The sequence below is a fragment of the Hypanus sabinus genome, unplaced genomic scaffold, assembly GCF_030144855.1.
Source record: "Hypanus sabinus isolate sHypSab1 unplaced genomic scaffold, sHypSab1.hap1 scaffold_1166, whole genome shotgun sequence".
Taxonomy (NCBI): Eukaryota; Metazoa; Chordata; class Chondrichthyes; order Myliobatiformes; family Dasyatidae; genus Hypanus; species Hypanus sabinus.
The window spans coordinates 8,453-14,582 of NW_026779225.1; positions in this window are offsets into that span (position 1 = coordinate 8,453).

The window sequence follows — 6,130 nt, forward strand, 5'->3', positions numbered from 1 at the left end:
GATATTGATATGGGAGACCCACCGCCGGTCACCTGATCCCAGTTACTGTAGATCGTAATGTGAGATTGAAGCATTTTCCATATATTTGCTTTCCACAGAAATGACAACTGGTCAGTTTCCTTCTGTGGTTCCGGAGCAGAAGCTCAGTCTGTCTAATATTTCCACACAATTAAAGTGGTGTATTTGTTTATTATCATCACGTACTGAGCTACAGTGAAAATCTTGCCTGATGTACCATCCACACAGATCGATACATTACAACAGTACATTGAGCTCATAGACAACAAAAAAAATAACTGTAACAAAGTATTATGGCTGCAGAGAAAGTGCAGTGCAGATAGACATATGGTGCAGGGTCACGTCGAGTTACATTGTGAGGCCGAGTCCATTTTATCATTCATTTGGCTTATAACTGCAGATAGGAAGCCATCCTTCAGCCTGGTGTTACGCACTTTAAGGCTTTTGTATCTCTTCCCCGATTGGGGAGCGGGTTTGCAGGAAGAATGTACAGGTAATGAGGTTCTTTGTGTACATGGCCTGCTTTTCCGAGGGAGGGGAAGTGTAGGGAGAGTCCATGGAGTGGAGGCTTGTTTCTCTGATGTTCTCTGCTCTCCAAAGTTCTCTGCAGTTCCTTGCAGTCATGGGCAGAGCAGTAGCCATACAAAGGCATGAAGTATCGACAAGGAGCTCAGAGACCTCGGCCTTCACCCTGCCTTGTGTAGCTGGATCCTGGACTTCCTGTCAGATCACCAGCAGGTGGTAAGAGTGGGCTTCATCTCCTCTGTCTCTCTGACCCTCAGCACACATACCCCACAGGGTTGTCACTTTGGCCCTCTCCTTTACTCTCTGTGCACCCATGACTTGTGTTGCCACCCACAGCTCCAATCTGCTAATTAAATTTGCTGAGAATACTACATTGATTGGCCTAAACTCAAATAATATCTTTCAATCGATCAAATGCCCCTGACAAGGTTCAGTCCAAACAAACTTTTCACCCTTCTTCAGGAGATTAGTCAGAGGAAGAGCGAGAGCAGCAAAGTTCTTACAGAACTTACGATAATATCCATCCATTCCCAGAAACCTTCTAAGAGCCTTCTTACCAATCAGAGATATGCTCTTCCCAAGTGTCACTCCCTGTGACTAAGTCATCAATATAGGCATCTGTGTGTTCTAACCCTCGAATTTCAAAATTAATCATTCTCTGGGATGTTCCTGGAGCATTTTTCTTTCCAAAAAGCAAAACATTGTATTCATACAACCTAGATGGTGTCGCAAAGGCAGAAATTTCTCTATGTCTGTCCGTCAATGGAACACACCAATACCCTGTCAACAGATCAATCTTTGTAAGAAATTAGCTATTCCAACTTTATCGATGCAATCATCTATCCTAGCGATAGGATAGGCATCTGTTTTTGTTACTTCATTTACCTTCCCATAATCTGTGCCCCTGAGACCTACTGAATCTGTTTCCACGCTTACAACAATTGCTCAGCCAATTTACATTCTCTACGTTCATGCGATATGGGTGTTGTTTAATCGGTTTGGCTTGACCAATATCTGCATCATGTAATGAGACCGTGGTTTGCTTGCGAACATCGCAAAAGAAATCTTTAAACTTCAGAATTAATTCCTTCAGCTGTTGTTGCTTTGGCTGCAGATGAGCCAACTTGTTATCAATATTTTCTGGAACAACGGAGTTCATTAGCCTAACTGGGACCACGTTTGGCTTGTGAAAAGTCTCAGACGAGTCAATTGTTTCAAGCTCAGTGTTACCAGATTCATATGTTTTGACAACAACACTCACAGATGGTGCCTGATTGTCAAAACAAGGCTTTATCATATTTATGTGTGCCAGGTGTGTTAGTTGACGTAGGTTGTGTGTTGTAATAACATAATTCACATCATTAAATTGAGAGACTATTTCATACGGTCTATTGAATTTCACCTGAAGTGGATTCGTCAACATAAGGCAAGCACCTTATCTCACACCTGGTATTTTCTTTCACAACCCTGCTTATCAAACCAACACTTCATTTTGTTTTGAGAAATCTTTAAGTTTTGTCTCGCTAGACCACAGAATTGGTGTAGTTTATTTTTGAAATTTAAAACATAGTCTAACAAGTTAACATGTACATCCCCATCAATCCACCGCTCCTTTTACAAGGTCAAAGGTCACCTCACTCTGCGTCCAAATACGAGTTCAAATGGAGTAAAGCCCAATGATTCCCGAACCGACTCTCTTACTGCGAACAAAAGCAAATGTATTCCTTCATCCTAGTCGTTTCCATTTTCAACACAGTATGTCTTAATCATTGTTTTGTGGGTAGAGTGAAATCTTTCTAAAGCCACTTGTGATTCCGGATGGTATGTAGACGATGTAATTTGTTTTGCTCCCAGTTCATAAACTACCTGCTGGAATAACCCAGATGTAAAATTACTTCCTTGATCAGACTGAATTTCTTGAGGCAAATCAAATAAAGTAAAAAAAAACTCAGTAAGAGCCTTCGACACAGTTTTATCTTTAATATTTCTGAGCAGTATTGTCTCTGGGAATCTGGACGCAGTACACATAATAGTTAGCAGATACTGATGGCCAGCTTTAGTCTTTGGCAATGGGCCAACATAATTCTCTATAACTTTAGAAAAGGGTTCACAGAATGCAGGTATAGACCACAGTGGGGCCACTGGGGTGACCTGATGAGGTTTAGCCAAAACTTGACAAGTGTGACAAATCCCAGCATTAATTTCTGGTTTACCCTGGTCATCCCTGCTACTCTTTTCGAAACTCTTATTCAGGGTAACCATACGCTTATGAGTTGAAGCAAACTGATCTGCTAATCTAGCAGACTCCTGCATAGTGGCAGCATCATTTCCATCTAAATATGTCTTTATGTCATCAGGGACACTCTTATTGAATTCTTCAGTTAAAACCAACTCGTTCAAGCTGTTAAAATCATCATTTACATTTTTATATGTGCACCAGCGGGCAATACACACAAATTACTCATAAGCAAATTTCATATAAGTCTGGTTCACAGGTTTCTTCAAATTTCTAAACTTTTGCCTTTATGCTTCTGGGACCAACTCATAAGCTTTGAGCACAGCCTGCTTCACTAGGTCATAATGTGTGGTGCGTGGCCAGCTGGTTAGGGTGTTGAACTAGTGATCTGAAGGTCATGTTTTCGAGCCTCAGCCGAGGCAGTGTGAGTGTTTTTGAGCAAAGCACTGAACCACACACTGCTCCTGCACGTTTATAGCCCAGTGGCGATGATTGGTGCAGTATAAAAAAAATCAGCTGCTTCATCAACTGGCAAAGCAGTATAGGCATGCTAAGCCTTTCCCTTTATCACACTTTATGAGACAATTTTCTGTCTGTTTTTCTGCCTCTCTAGCCTCAAACTGCCTCTGCCTTTCCGCAGCCTCAATCTTTAATTTTTCTCACTTGTACTGGAGCTCAAGCTCACGAGGTTCACTTCCAGGAAACACCTCCAACTCCTCCACTTTAAACACACCCTCAGATACATAATGTTCAGCTATCACCCTCTGCATCTGTGCCCTCCTCATTGTCAATTTCACCTTAACAAGTTTTAACCTTTCAGCAATACTCAACAACTCAACCCTTCTGGCGTCCTCTAATGCCTCAGAGGTTGGCGCTTCCTGACATCGATCAACATCCATTGCTGCAAATTTCCCAAACAGAAATAAATCAAAAGAGTTTTCCCCAATGAAATTGATAATTAATCAATCCTCAAATTTGATCATAACCCAGATGCAGGAGAACCGTAACGCTTCAGAAACGAACCAGCAGCAACAGACTACTACTGGAGTCTGTTTTTGATGTGAAAACCACAATGCTTATTAGTATCCACTTATAATATAGTAACTTAAGCAAGTTAAACGAAAATTAACAGTGTTATGTGTATATATGTGTGTAAATTTAACTCCCAAACTATTGAGCTCAGGGGAAACAAGGCTTGGAGTCCTGAGATTGTAAAGTATGAAAGTTCAGTTTATCCACAAAATAGGTGATGGGAGAGATATTTGTAATTTAGGGTAAATGTCAAGAGAAGGCAGTTATGTCGAACAGCAAGGGAGATGAGGCTGCGTGCAGAGCTATGGTGGAAATCTTTGTCAGATGGTACGAGCAGAATCATCTGCAGCTTAATGTGAAAAAGACTAAGGAGCTGGTGGTGGACCTGAGGAGGGCTAAGGCACCGGTGACCCCTGTTTCCATCCAAGGCATCAGTGTGGACATGGTGGAGGATTAAAAATATCTGCGGATACGAATTGACAATAAACTGGACTGCTCAGAGAACACTCAGGCTGTTAACAAGAAGGGTCAGAGCCATCTCTATTTCCTGAGGAGACTGAGGTCCTTTGACATCTGCCGGACGATGGTGAGGATGTTCTACGAGGCTGTGGTGACCAGTGCTATCATGTTTGCTGTTGTGTGCTGGGAAAGAAGGTTGAGGGTAGCAGACACCAACAGAATCAACAAACTCATTCATAAGGGCAGTGATGTTGTGGGGGTGGAACTGGACACTCTGACAGTGATGTCAGAAAAGAGAATGCTGTCCAAGTTGCATGCCATCTTAGACAATGACTCCCATCCGCTCCATAAAGTACTGATTAGGCACAGGAATACATTCAGCCAGAGACTCATTCCACCGAGATGTAACACTGAGCATCACAGGAAGGCATTCCTGCCTGTGGCCATCAAACTTTTCAAATCTTCCCTCGGAGTGTCAGACACCCTGAGCCAATATGCTGGTCCTGGACTTATTTCCACTTGCAAAGATTAACTTATTATTATTTAATTATTGATGGTTTCATATTGCTATATTTCTACACTACCTTGGATGGTGCGGCTGTATCGAAACCCAATTTTCCTCAGGATCAATAAAGTACGTCTGTCTGTCTGTCTGTTCTGCAGGTTCCACAGTGTTAAAATGAGAGAACAGTTGCTGTAGATTTTATCCATCATCTTTACAAATCTACATACGAATTATCACCGAATGTGACTTGTCATGAGGGGTATCATCTTCAAATGAATGACCACATCACACACAGGCAAGGGTTAACACATAAGTGGTCTAAACAGGATATCCCAAATCAGATCCACTCCTATGGGTTAAATGAGGTGACAACCACACATTCGATGTACGGCGAATGGATAATTAACCCACCCTTGTGGGCATAGGAATGTTCTAAACAGTGACCTTTGGCCACTATTTCCCTGGTTTCAATCCTTTCATTTTTCATCCGTCTCCGTCTGACTCTGAGTGTCTGTGTCCTCGGTTAAAACGAAACAAGCTGCGAGCGATGTAAACAAGCTGCAAGTCAGACTTCTTAATTTCTGTCTCTTAAAATGACAGTCCACAGCAAACGAAACCTAGGGATTCATAACAACGGCCACTCCCCACTATGAATTGACGTGTTCCAGTAGTTGGGATGACTGAGTGAATCCCTTCCCACACTCTGAGCAGGTGAACGGCCTCTCTCCAGTGTGAACTCGCTGATAACTCAGTAGGGTGGATAGATCAGTGAATCTCTTCCCACAGACTGAGCACGTGAACGGCTTCTCCCCAGTGTGAACTCGATGATGTCTCTGTAGATTGGATAACTGAGTGAATCTCTTCCCACATTCTGAACAGTTAAACGGCTTCTCCCCAGTGTGAATTCGCTGATGCTTCCGTAGGGTGGATGTATCAGTGAATCTCTTCCCACATTCTGAGCAGGTGAACGGCTTCTCCCCAGTGTGAACTCGCTGATGACAAAGTAGGGCGGATGAATCAGTGAATCTCTTCCCACATTCTGAGCAGGTGAACGGCTTCTCCCCAGTGTGAACTCGCTGGTGTCTCTGTAGGTGGGATGACTGAGTGAATCCCTTCCCACAGACTGAGCAGGTGAATGGCTTCTCCCCAGTGTGAACTCGCTGATGATTCCATAGGGTGGATGAATCAGTGAATCTCTTCCCACATTCTGAGCAGATGAACGGCTTCTCCCCAGTGTGAACTCGCTGATGACTCAGTAGGGTGGATGGATCAGTGAATCGCTTCCCACAGACTGTGCAGATGAACGGCTTCTCCCCAGTATGAACTCGATGATGTCTCTGTAGATTGGATGACTG